At 46.8% G+C, this 12,183-nt stretch overlaps 1 protein-coding gene across 1 annotated transcript in view; it reads left to right on the top strand.

The window, feature by feature from the left end:
- The first annotated feature begins 9,401 nt into the window (after positions 1–9,401).
- BDNF (brain derived neurotrophic factor) overlaps positions 9,402–12,183 on the top strand; it is a 38,639-nt gene continuing 35,857 nt past the window's right edge. The window contains exon 1 of the mRNA XM_040067275.2: positions 9,402–9,541. The gene's annotated coding sequence lies outside the window, so the exon portion shown is untranslated. The remainder of the gene's footprint in view (positions 9,542–12,183) is intronic.

Below are 12,183 nucleotides of genomic sequence, written 5' to 3'. Positions count from 1 at the left end.
GTAATTTTACCCCCATATTAATAATTACTTCTTCCCAGTGTTTTGCTATTAGGCCATATGAATGATATGGCATACCCTTGATATTATGAGACAAATATTTTTACATGGATCTTTTCCCAGTGTCAAAGTAATATACTCAGCAGCCACAGCAGAAGAGCCATTATATATTTCCTAGAAAAAAAGTGTTGGGACTGCCAAATCTTGACTGGCATTATTATTGTGAGTAAACTGCTTAGGGACCAAGCTGCACTATCAGGGTCATTTACTGGCAGTTTAAATGCTCTCTGCCTCGGTTTGTCTTTTTGTATGATGGACACAAAAATGTCCCTCAAAGCTGTAAAGACTTATTCAGGTTTCTGAGAGATTTGTGATCTGTGCCTGAAACAAAATAACTACATGTGATGCAGCTACTGATGAGGGATATACGCTGTACAGATTCAGGAATAAGTTATATGCATAGTTTTGTAGAATTATGTTCAGTGGTGTTATTACCCACCAGTTATCAGACTGGTAAACTAGGATGTCATCTAATTCATAACGAGAGACAGGCTCACAAAACCAAGCAGACTTGGTTTGTGTTTCTTCCATAACTCTGCAGTTACACCACTTTAATTGAAAAAAAAATCTCCATTTGTAATTGTGCCTCAAAGTATTTATCCTTAACTATAGAAGATCTACTCTTCTGTGCTTTATCTTTGTTTCTTTGAGAAAGCTGGTATATGGTAGTTTGTGACATTTTCATTGTGAAAGATGCTTAACATTAACCAGTTATTTAGAACCAAAAGCCTTTGCCCTAAGATACATATGGTTGCACTTAAGCTGAAATCACCACTTTATGTTAGAAAATATTGGTTTCATCATAAAAGATAAGTGTTCCCAGAAGTGTATTAAAATGCACACAGATACAAAAGAGAAATATTGGAATTTAATCTTGGGTACCAATGTAAAAATATTTAAATATGCTATAAATTGCACAGATCCAGCATGGTTCACTGAAGAATTTTTCAGGTTATTAAAATATTTTCAGTTCAATAGGAGACACTAGAAGTAATCATGCAATTTGTGTGCTGTTCAGTGTTAGGAACACTTCTATATATATTTGTTCAACGAAGTTCCCCGAGTCACAAACAAAAGTTACTTCAGCTCCAATGAGAAGTAGTTAGAACAGGAGAGCATATCAGAAAAGAAAGTGAAAGAGAAAATGTTTAACCTGGTTCAATTCCAGCAGAGGTGTGAAAGGTAAAAAGGCCTTTTTTGGCTGAAGAGGATTAATTCATAATGACATATGTGCATCCAAAATCTCCATATGTGCATTGCAGTTAAGAAAGGTGTTGACTCGGAGAGCTCATGCAGAACATCTTTAAGGTAAATGGACAGCATTACAAGAGGCACTAAATTAAAATTATGCCCCCTTTATGCCATTCTAGTTTCAGGTCCTGGGGAAAAAAGTCAGTTTTTTCATCTCTGCTGGAACAGAAGATTTGCTAATTGCTGCACTGTGGAGGTTTAGCTAATGGCCCATTTTTTAACAGGTTATCAGGTAGAGCAAAGGAAAGGATGCTGCAGCAGTATGTGGACTGCAAATGGAAAAGACCTGTCTTCAAACCTGCGATGCAAATACAAAGTAGGAGTAGCAATAATGTTTTTACCAACAGCCTCTAACACTGCTGCATTTGATGAGTTTACCATGAAATCCTAAACAAACCTCCACAAAATTTTCATCTAGATTTGCCCCTATCTTTGTGAAGCTTGATTTTGGAAACAGATCTTAGCTCTACGGCTTCAGATTGAATAAGGAAAATAGATCTAATTCATCTCAATAAACAATGCATCTAAAGAGATCTGTTTGATTGAGTGTGTAATTGCTCTCTTTAACATTAATGAATGACACAATCAAAAAGTTAAGATGGAGCACCACCTGAGAAAGAAAGCATCATGAAAATTGTCATAAGACAAAGTTTTCATGTGCACCTTAGCTCAAAAAGATTTATACAGCTATACAAAATAATACATTTTTCTTTGAAAATTTATTTCTGTCCCAACAGAAAGGTATACCAGGACCTTGTGTTTTGGCATCAGAAGTCTCACCCAAAGTACCCCTGTTGTCTTCAGCAATGCATTTATAAAGCTCTCAACCTTGTTTGCCAAACTGGGATAGTGAGACCATAGTGTCTAGCAGGCTGTTTGTCCCCCCGGGTTTCATATGCATTTTGCAGCAAATGTTTTCAAAATATCTTGTTTTAAAGGATCCTTGCAGGAATTCTCGCATAGGAGCAGCTTTATTTATTTAGGTCAACATTAGCACTATTACCTGGTTGTTGTGAATACTATCTCAGAGGAAAAATTGTCATTTTAGTCTGAAAATGACAGGATAAAAATAGACTGAACAATTTCGTACATAACTGGTATGGAGGTGTTTTTAGCTAACTTGATGCAAGACCCTGGATGGACATTATTATTTTACTAAATACCCCCAGTTTAGTGGTAGCCTTGTAAGAGTTTCTCTGTATTTCTACTTTCCTTCAGCATTTTCACCCTATATCACTATTTTCCCGTTCCTCCCTTCTTCTGTTGTCATCTCGCCCTCTTCCTCTTTTACACAGGGGCCCTGCAGAAAGAGTTCATCACATGAATGCAGAGTCAAAGTCAAGGGTCACTCTTACTCAGGGTTTGCCAGCATCTCTTAATAATCCTTATATGATAGGCATCCTGTTCCTCTTGCTCTCTGCTAACTCAGTGTATAATTTCTCCAACAGATATTTTGTTCTTAACAATAACATGTTTCTATCATGATCCATGAGGTTCAAACATCAAGCTGTTACTGCGAGCTCCCATGGAAGCTGATATGGTACTTGACTGTTGAGAAGTATATTACTGTGGTTTGGAAGGTAGTTTCCTTATAAACATTAACTTTAGAAAAGAATTAAGGTATGTGTTTACATTTCACCTCTAAGTACAATTAAAGCTAATCCCCTATAGTTTTTAAGGATATTTCTGTACTGGAAATGCTGGTTTTCTTTACTAACTCAGGTCTGCACATAACAGCATTTAAAAATATTATGAGGTAATGGTGTAGCTTATTTTGTTCATGGTCATGCTGTATGTTTTCTCTTTAAAGAAGATTGAAGAAAGAATCTCTTTTAAAGGTTGACATGCCTGGAGATATATTCTTGTGGTTACATGAAGCAAGGTGTAGACTTTAACGCCAAAAGAAAGGTCCCTCACCTTGTCAATGAATCCTATAATCAGGTTGCAATAGTAACAGATTACAGCTGTCATGTTTCTTTTTCTCCAGGTTCTGATTTCTCTCCCTATCTCTGGTTTTCTTCTAGTAAGAGATACCCAGTGTCTCATTTTGCTCAGGTCAGGTAGGAGAACTTACATGGGCCAATAGTTTCCATTACATTTATCTAATCTGTCTTTTCCAGCTAACCTAAATGAGTGCTATACAAGTACTGAACTACATTTGCATGTGTGGTGGCTTGAGAAAAACAAAACCTTAATTCTAGAAGTTTTCCTGAAATACACCTTTTCCATAAATGACAGAAACAGTTTAAGCAATTTTTTTTTGTAATAGTGCTTTTTTGCTATAAGTTGATGGCAAATAAATAATTAATGCAAAACTCTCAGACCTGTTCTTGAAGCCTTGCTGCAGTCCTACTGTGAAGGTACCTATAGATAGCTAAAAGTGCAGAATACAGGATTTCCCAGGGTCAGCAAATCGGTGGCTGACTCAATGCTGACAGACCCCTATTGGCTCTGATGCTCATCCTCCCACTGTAACCTGTGCTATTGCCTCTACATATTAAGAATTCTGACCAAGGCAACTGTCTCAAGGTATTTGCTTCAGATGATATGGATGAGGAAATCCTGATTTATCCTGACTTGTAGCAGGGCTGGGTTTCCTTAAGCATGCTGAGCTCTCCTGATTTTACCAAATGTGAATATGATCTTGGCACAATTCATGATCTTAAAAGAAGTCAATGTGCAAAATACCTTCCGTTGATGGTGACACTGGAGCCCTTCCCTTGTGGGCTGAGGTGGATTGGAGCCTAAGCTCTGTGCTAACTATGGGCCCACCAGTCTCCTGTAGGAGTCTCACCCTCTCTTTCCTGCAAACACACACTTGGAGATGAGTCTGTGATAAACCATTCTCTGAGGTACAACCACAACAAGCACGTGCTGCTGCTTGTCTACTCCAGAGGATTTCCTGATACTTTCAGGAGACTGAAAGCAAGCTGAAATGTTCTAGCACTTTAAAGGAGGACAAGGTATTGGTGGGAGGCTTGTTTAGTATCTGAGTGGGATCATGACTACGATGTTCATCTGCATGTTACCAGCATACGCTGGTATACGCAGTTTGAAGACAAGTAGGCTCAGAAAGAAAGGAAAACTTCCAGGGAGGGAGGAGGCAGAGTGAAAGACTGCTAACGCTTGCAGCGTGAAGATCAGGAGAAAGATGGAAATATCAGAGCAAGATAATCTGCAGGAGGAGGAAATCAGGCACAGAAAATCAACACTTGATGGGAGGCTACCCTAAATACGTACTGGGAGGCTGGTATTTACCCTCCAGGCAGTAGCAGGGCAGGTGCCAAATCCTCCCATTGAAGAAGCGGGAGGTTACCAGCAAAACTAGCACACCATAACCCTGGGGGACCTTTCTTGCAAACACACCATTAGATTGCTGGCATGGAGAGAATTTGGCAGCCCTGTTTCACAGTAACGAAGATGTCACATAGCTCTTATTTCAGAAGCATCTCTGTAAAGTTGACAGCTACCGGTATCATCTGATTCTGCTCAGATTGCTAATGTTAGTGTCTGAGGCAGGTTTTCAGTGGTCTCTGAAGGAGCAGCTGTATATAATGAATTGAAGGTGTCTTTTGCACGTGCTTAGCAGTTATCCACATATTTTGGTAGTCTTTCAACTGTGTGAAAAAGCCAACCAGTAACAGCTCATAATTTTCTACGGTATTTTAAGGCAAGGAAAGCAGCTTGCTTAGGATTTTGGGGTGTTTCACAGGTTGATTTAAGGCACTGTGACTTTCTAGCAATGCTTCTCAGTATTCTTCACCTTGTTTTGTCTAAGAGAGGGAAAATGTATGGCTGATTCCCACTTAATTAGGCCTCATCTGCTAAACAGTTATGTCACTATTTACATATGCGTAGTCCCCACTGAAGTCAAGACCTGCAGCTGTATACTTCATCTGGTAACAATGTGATTCCAAGATAAACAGACTTGGAACAAGAGATGTACATTGCCTTATATGTATGAACTACCTGCATACAGCAAAAGCTGTGCCATGTCAGTCTGGCAAACGCTAACAGCTATTCTATTTCAACACCCTGATTATTAGTTTTAAATAATGGGCTAAACTCTGCTCACTAGTTCCAGCTTTTACTGAAGAGTATGACTTGTCAGGTGAGTAATTTTGAGTCACTTGTGCCCCTCTATGGTCGTAAGAAAAAAAAAAACCTCCACATCAACTCACATCAAGTGATTTTTCATGGCTGGGTCTCCAATGGCCTGGGTATAAGCTCTTCTGGAGATAAAAAAAAATTAGCTGGAAAAAAGACGTAGGGAAAGGAAATGTCTAGAAACTCAACAGGCATTTAGGTTTAATTCTAGTCCATCCCCTTTCCAATGCCCTTCTTGCAGGAGTCCCTGACAGAGGAGTTACTTTCCTCTACCATTTTTATGCATTGACTGGTGTCTCAGCTTCATCTCAGGTCCATCAGAATGACTTGGGCTATTCTCTCACCTGTGAATGTCACTACAAGGAAAGAATTCTGATTGCTTTATACTATCTCTTCCTACTCGTCTTCTGCCAGATAACTCCCATTCTCCATAGCATCCCTTATTACCCTACCAATGACCTTTTTTTTTCCATACATTTTTGTACTATTCCCTTGATTACAGTGCTTATTTATTCCAATAATTACATTTTAAAAATCTAAAGCAATCCCTTCGACAAACATGTGCTTAATTTGGTCTATTGAGAATGAGATGTATTATTAATAGTTTCACCTATCCCCAGAGAGGTGGGTGGAGTCCTGTTCTTAAGCAGAAATACTGACCAGGAGCTCTTCTAGTTAACTGTCTGAAGAAGTATACTTGGTTGTGGCTCTGTCAGCATGACCCTGCCTTATTACTGCTGGCAAACCCCATCAATTTCCTCTAGAAAATGCATCTGGGCTGAAATGACACTATACTGCTTCCTGCTGTGGATCTCCTGGGAAGCTTTGTGGAAAGATTTTTTGTTGTAAATTTAACATTACTTCAGTATAATACTATGACCCACCAAAGGTTTCTCCTGGGCATCTCTAACGATTGAGACCTTCATCAGAAAATGAAGATACCTAGAAGTTAATGAAATGAGAAGTAGGGGAGGAATGGTGCTGCAAAGTAGTTTCTTACAAGTGCTACAGAGGGAATTACTTTGTCAATGAAAGACTGTTTCTTGAGCTATAAGTATGTACAAATATGTTTTAAATTATATTGCATCTTTGTAAAGTTCTCTCTATAAAACCTTGAAGACTCCATAGGGTCAGAAACCTTTAAGATTTAGATATGTGTTTATGTAGTCAAAATGTGAATTGCGTAATTAGTACCCAAAGTAGATATTACCAAATTATTTTATTCCCCTGAGGAAGAGGCAGGAGCAAATTGCTTAGAAGAATGGGAGAAAGCAGAACTCATTGCAAGTCCACTTGTTGAAACACTTAGGCACTTTTTTGCCTTTTTATTTTATTTTTTTTTAACTTAAATGCCACTTCAAACTGGTATTCCTGACCAGTATTAACACTATGAATACTTCCAACTGTTGGAAGAAAACTTCAGCTTCCTTACTGAAGATCCGTACTTAAGGATGTATCTCAGGTGACACCCTATCAGTGATAGGCTGATCTGTCCGGTGCAGCTTTACATCAGCAGCAGGCTTTCCGACAGGCTCTGCCAGTACATGGCATACAGGCAGTATGTGATGCAGGTGAAGGGATTCAGTGGCTCTCCTCAGGGCAGCTTTGCTGGATACCACTTGACTTTTTTTCTAACACCTTGTCCCCAGGACAGCAAGGCAGGAAAGTACCAGCTGTACCAGTCTTAGGGCAGCATCTGCTGGTTATTGCATGGATCAACATAGATGGTTGTCATGGAAGAGGCTGCTAGCTTTGGCTCCCAGGCAAAGGTACCTGAGACTCGGGGGGCGGGAGAAATGGGCACTTTGGAGATAAATGACCCGTAAATGTAATTCCAACAGTTAGTCAGGAGAGAACGAGAGTGGACAAGGAGCTTCTCAGTCTTGGTCTCTTTTTTACTTATGAGAGGCAGCACCCACAAACTTCGGCAAGTCCAGGTTCAGTTGACTGCAATTCGCCTTCAAAAGCAAAGAAACCGCCCCACCACCTCCCACACCCCTTCCTGCACCCCCTCCCTGCGGGGTTCTCTGAGCCGGGGAGGAGGGGCAGTCACTGAGAATAAACCCGAGATACGAAGACAAAATGGGGACGAGGACTTTGTGAGCCTTGGCAGGAGTAATACCGGGGCTCGGCCACCTATCTCGGGAAAGAGACTGCAGCTGCGCCCAGGTGTGCGGGTGTTCTCACAACGCAAGCAGACCGGAATTGACCTAGCGATAGAAATCACGGGCGGAGTCGGGCAGCTGCTGGGGCCCCGAGGAGAGGGGAGAAGGGGAGAAGGGGAGAAGGGGAAAGCAAAAGCAGATCCAGGGGATGCGCTCCATTCCCCTCTGCCTTGTCGCGGCAGGGGCTCAGCGCGAGGTCGGCGGAGCAGCCTGCCCCCGGGATGCGCCTCCCGGTGATGGTGGAGGGAGAGGAGGAGGAGGAGGAGGAGGAGGAAGAGGGGGAGGAGGAGGAGAAGGAAGAGAGGGAGGAGGAGGGGGGGGGGGAGGAGGAGGAGGAGGGGGAGGAGGAAAAGTGCGCGGGGAAGTTGCAGCTCGGGAAAGGCAGGGGTTTCGGAAAGGAACTCGTCTTGGCAACTGTGCCATGCTCTTCTTGTGGCAGGACCTAGTATGCAACAAGTCCCTGGAGCACTTCCCGTGAGAGTGCAGTGAACGTGACATAAAAACAAACAAACAAACAAACAAACAACGCCCAAATGTTTACTTACCTGTCCCGAACGTAAATCTCCAGAGCTGGCTCGTCTTGCACGGCCCCAGGTGCGAACCGGGAGGTGGAAGGAGGGCGGTGGGAGTCAGGGCTCACTGCACAGGGCGTCCGCCCGGCCAGGACTTTCCTCGGGAACTTACTGTCCCGCTCCGGTTTCCTGGGAGGCGGCTGCGATCACGTTTTATACTGTATTGGTTGGTAACCCCTCTCATTCATTAAGATCACGTAAGAACTCAGAGCGAAACGTGACTGAGCTAAGGCGTTTGCGTAAATCTATAGGTTTTTAAAACTCCCTGCCAGTTACTTTCTGTCTTCTGTAGGCACCAAGGTGGTGGAGAGTTTAAGCTTGCGGATATTGCAAAGGGTTATTAGATTCATAAGTCACACCAAGTGGTGGGCGATCCACTGAGCAAAGCAGAAGTTCTCACATGATGACTTCAAACAAGACACATTACCTTCCAGCATCTGTTGGAGAGACTGGATTTTAAACCACTTCTGTCTCCAGGACAGCAAAGAAACAATGGTGAGTACCTACAAAAAAAAGAGCTTATTTTTAATACCTGGAGAGAAGAACAAAACAAATACAACAAAAAGCTTGAGATGTCGCTTAACGACGGTATCTAATATCACGGGCTCGGCATTCTAGTACTTAATATACCAAACGGCATAATCCGCGGAGACCGGAAGGATTGTGTTTTAAACAGTGTAACTTTAATTGCGACGCTCTTTGATTTAGGGCTGCGATGGAAACAGCGCGTCTGAGAGAGAAACTTGGAGCTGTCGCGGCCGGGCTGCCGCCGGGCGCTCGCCTCTCCTCCCCGGCTCGCTCCTGCCCTCTCCCTCGGCGGGCACAGGAGGCGCCTGACGCCTACCGTCGGGGGGGCTGGAGGCGGGGGGGCACCTCCGCGCCCCGCCGCGGAGCGAGGGTCGGGGCTGTCCCGGAGGAGGGGGGGACGCGGAGCGGCGCGGCCGCGGCACGTGACAGCGCGGGGGGCCGGGGCGAGGAGCGGCCCGGGCGCGCAGCGGGCGCGGCGGCGGAGAGAAGCGGGAAGGCGGCGGCAGCACCCTGGACAGCGGCGGAGGGGGCCGGCGGAGGCGGCCCCACACCGTTCCGCATCGCTCCGCGACCCTGCGGGCTCGGGGAGCCGTTGGCACCGGGTACCGGCTTCCCTCCCCCGCCAACCCCCGGTCCTTCCACTCCCCTCCCCTCCCCGCCCGCCGCCCTCTCGCCCCGCTGGAGCTGGGCTAAGTTGAATTCCTAGCGGTGCGGACTGGAATAGGAACAAGAGAGGAGGGATAAAAAAAAAAAAAAGAGTCTTGCAAGCTCCGGGGGTTGGTTTGACGGTGTCAACTTTGGGAAATGCCAGTATTTATCTCCGCGATCTAGCCACTGCTCGTGGTGTTAGCTGTAACCAAGGTAAGCGGAAGGGGGACACCCCCAGCGGCCCCTCCGGCTCCTGTATCTCCCTCTCTGTGGTGCGGGGATTGGGTGCCTGCTCTTTGCCTAGTTTTGTTACCTTGCTGGCTGCTTGATGTGTGTGAGGGCTAGAGAAGGAAGGAATAAAAAGGTGGACGAGATTTAACTACGAGTTAAGTTAACTTGTGCCTGATTTAACCTGGGAATCTCGTCTATGTGCGTGTGCATGCTTTGGGCAGAGATGCAACTGATCTTTACCTAGAGAAGCAGATGCGACGGATATTTTTTTTTTTTTTTTTTTTCCCCTGGCTAAGGATGCAAGTTGATTTTGCATAGCTAAAGAGATGCAGCTGAGCTCTAGCTGGCACTGTACAGGGCTGATCTTTCACAGATAAAGGAACTCAGCTGATCTTTACCTACACGGAGATTAGCTGACCCCTTTGTATACGCAACCTACGTCTCAAAGGGAGAGCCGTGCATGTATTGCTGATGATCCAATATCCGCAACTACTTTGCTATAATTAATGGGTGTGTGTGCGTGCGTGTGTGTGTGTGTGTTTGGTAAGCCTGAAACCCAAACGCAGCCCCCCCAACTGGAGATCATTCGGATACGCTTTCTGCTCATCTCCCTCCCTATCTCTAGTGCCTCCCCCCACCCCTCCCCGAGCTTCCGATTCTTCCTACGTAGAAATGTAGCTAATAATATTTAGTCTCCGGGCTAAAAATAAGCTCTGGAAAGTCAGCAGTTTGGCGGAGCAGCGGCGGCAGCAGCACTGCTCGCAGGTAGAAAGGCTCTGGGGGTCTCCGGCTCTGCACGGAGGCTGTGCATCACCCCCTCCCCCGCTCCCCGCGCTGTTTGGGGGGAGCGCGTTCCTGCGAAGGAGAGTCCACACGGAGCCACGCCGTCCCCGCCGCCCCGTTCCAGACAGACTGCGCTCCCCCGCCCGGGGAATCCCGGCCACGGGGAGCCACCCCTCCTCCCCGCTCCGGTGGATCCGAGGGGCGGCCGGCCGAGCCCCGTACCACAGGCACGGCGCTGGGGCGACAGGCCCTCCCTGCGGCAGAGCCGGCGGCGCCCCGCGGCCGGCCCCGATGCGGTGCCGCGGCCCGGCCGGGAGGGAGGGAGGGCGGATCCCCGGGCCCCGCCGCCCCCGCCTCCCCCCGGGCTCCCGCTTCGGCTCGCACGTAGCGCCGCCGAGCAGGGAAGCCCCCGGCAGGCGGGAGGCCGGCCCCGCCGCGGGGGAGGGCGCGGCGTCCCCACCGCGCAGCAGGGCGGAGACGCCGCGCAGGGCAGCGCGCTCCCCGCCGGGCCGCCCCCGCCGGCGTTCCCCCGTGTTCCCTCTCCCCCCTCCCCACCGCGGTTGCCACGGCGACCGCCTCCCCCTAGGAGGCACCGTCCTGTGGAAATGGGGGGCTCGGTGCCGCGGGGACGGGGGCGCCGGGGATGCCGCCCCTCTCCCGCCCCCCTCCGCCCCGCTGCCCGGGAGCAGCTCCTCGTCAGCAGCCCCTGGACGGCGTCGCCTGCAGCAGCGGAGCCGGACCGGACGCCGGCGCCGCGCGCGCAGCAAAAATGGAGGTGGTGCAGGACGGCACCGGGGGGGCGCCGGCGCGGGCCTGGCGCGAAAGTCGGTCATCTGTCGCCTCCGCCGCGGCCGTATCTGTTCGGGGTGGCTGGCTTTGGGGTTTTTGCCGTTGAAGGAAAGCAGCCGCTCCCCTCTCCGGGAGATGCGATACCGGCGGCCTCGGCTTAGCGCCGTCCTCCTTTATTCCCCGGCCCCCAGGCCGGCCGGGGAAGGGAGCGGGCAGGATCCCTCCGTGGATTTTTCCATTTCCACTTGGAGAACTTGCGTTTGCTGGGGATACCTGTCAGGGTGCCATACGAGGCAGTTCTTAAGCAGCTGTGAGGGGAGGAGAGAGGGGGCCGAGAAGAGACAGGTCTCAGCAGGATCCGTCGTCAGGAGGCTGGGTCACACCGAAACACTCATGATTTGCAGTATTAGTTTCATTAAATTCATAATGAAACGTCCTCTGACCTTTTTTCACTTAGGAAAAAGTAATGTGGTGGAGCTAATATTTCAATACATCCACTGTGAACTAGAGGTTGATGAGCCCTATTAAAAATCTATCCACTTCCCAAAATAATTTTTTCTGTTATCTAGGAGGTTGTCAAGGAGCTTCTAGTTATATGAATTTTCCACTTCATGCATAATTTTGTATGTCTTCCTGTATTTTAAGTTTGCACCATTACTTTCTTGCCAGCTCTTAAAAAACTCCAGCATTTCCCTTTCTGTCTCTGTTGCCATGTTTCTCTTGAATTCTAATCATTTTCTGCAGAGACGCATGGGATGGACGGCTGCTAACAAATGACACGGGCCACATTTGGTCCCATTGTGGTGACTCATACCTTAATCTGCAAGTAGCTTTATTGATTTTAGTATCTACTGTTTTTCCACGAGCTGTCACTGCTTTGGTGGTGGTTCATCACCACCTTTCATCTCTTACAGTTATTATACTGTAAAATGGCCGATATTCTTGGAATATGTCTTCATCCTCCAAAGTTTTGATGCGGCAGTCTTTCTTGCCTTTTTTTTTTTTTTTTTTTTTTAAGTTTTAATTTACCTGGTACCACGAGTGTAGTCTTC

This window comes from Hirundo rustica, chromosome 6, assembly GCF_015227805.2.
Source record: "Hirundo rustica isolate bHirRus1 chromosome 6, bHirRus1.pri.v3, whole genome shotgun sequence".
NCBI lineage: Eukaryota > Metazoa > Chordata > Aves > Passeriformes > Hirundinidae > Hirundo > Hirundo rustica.
The sequence above is the reverse complement of the archived record's forward strand: the minus strand, read 5'-3'. Positions and strand labels throughout refer to the sequence as shown.